Here is a 1,562-nt window from a genome sequence, read left to right on the forward strand (position 1 = left end):
TCCCTGTCCCACTGCCCCCTCATGGGCCACCACAGCCTGCCCTGTGCCACTGACACCTCAGGGAGCCCTTCCTGTGCCACCAGAGCCCCTCCCTGTGCCACTGACACCTCATGGGCCACCAGAGGCTTCCCTGGGCCACCAGAGCCATCCCTGTGCCACTGACACCTCAGAGAGCTCTGCCTGGGCCACCAGAGCCCTTCCTGTGCCACCAACACCTCAGGGGCCACCAGAGCCCTCCCTGTGCCATTGACACCTTGAGGGCCACCACAGCCTTCCCTGGGCCACCAGAGCCCTCCCTGACACCTTGAGGGCCACCACAGCCTTCCTTGGGCCACTAGAGCACTCCCTGGGCCACCAACACCTTATGGACCACCAGAGCTGTCCCTGTGCCACTGGCACCTTGAGGGCCACCACAGCCTTCCCTGGGCCACCACAGCCCTGCCTGTGCCACCAGAGCCCTGCCCGGTGCCCAGCCCAGCCCAGAATTAACCCCTGAGCTGCCAAGGCGACCGACACTTCCCATCCTCTGCAGGATAAAAACCTTCCAGAGCAGAGGAATAAAAACTCCTGCTGGAATAAAAACTCCAGGCTCAGCTGCACCTCCTCACTTTGCACAGGGGTTTTGCAGAGGTTTTGCAGGGGTTTTGCAGGGGTTTTGCAGGGGTTTTTAGGTTTTTTACTCCAGGAATCTGCTGAAATACCCACCTGGGGATGAGCCCTCCCCTGCCCTGTGGGTTGAGTGAATGAAAAGGAACTGGGGCAGCAATTTCAGGATTATCAGGGAATCCACAGAAATTCCTTTTGTGGGCAGAGTTAAGCCTTAGGAAGTGAAACAGATGCTCTGAGAAAGAAAAACTGTTGTAGAACAAACGCTGATAAGATCAGGGCTGCTGCCCTGAGCTGCAAGTTCTCAGGCAGGGAGAGCCAAGGGGTAATTACTGCCCACAGCAGCTCCTGCAATGGGAACCTGGCTAATCACAGAGCTCAATTCAGCAGCCCCCAGCTTCAAAGGCAGCCCCTGAAAACATCTGAGTGATTTCAGGAATGGCAGGGAGGATGGGGAAGGGAAAGGCTGAGCTTTAACCATTAATTGCTTTTTTTTTTTGATGGAGTTCCTTTCACGTGTTCCCACAGGAACCTGCTGCCTCGTCCTCGAGGAAAAGCTGGGCTCTCTGAATTCCTCCTGCTCCCAAACACTCAGAGGAACCAGGATTGATGTGGGGTGGGAAGAGGGATCCTCAGTGCCAGCCCAGAGTCACTGATTCATTCACCCCAGAGTGAGGAAAACACAAGAGCAAGGGAACACAAGATTGCAGGTGCTGGCAGCCCCTGTGTGCAGCCTGAACTCCTGGGAGCTGCCACCAATCCTACAAATCAATGTGGCACTGAATTTACCCTACAATGCTTTGTCTGCCTCAGCATCCTAACTCACCTCTGGGGCTCTGCAGGGGAGGAGCTGGGGATCCTCTGAATTTCCTTTTTCCCTTCCTTGGGGATCCTCTGAATTTCCATTTCCCTCTCCTTTGGGATCCTCTGAATTTCCATTTCCCTCTCCTTTGGGG

This window comes from Geospiza fortis, unplaced genomic scaffold (assembly GCF_000277835.1).
Source record: "Geospiza fortis unplaced genomic scaffold, GeoFor_1.0 scaffold628, whole genome shotgun sequence".
In the NCBI taxonomy this organism is placed as follows: Eukaryota; Metazoa; Chordata; class Aves; order Passeriformes; family Thraupidae; genus Geospiza; species Geospiza fortis.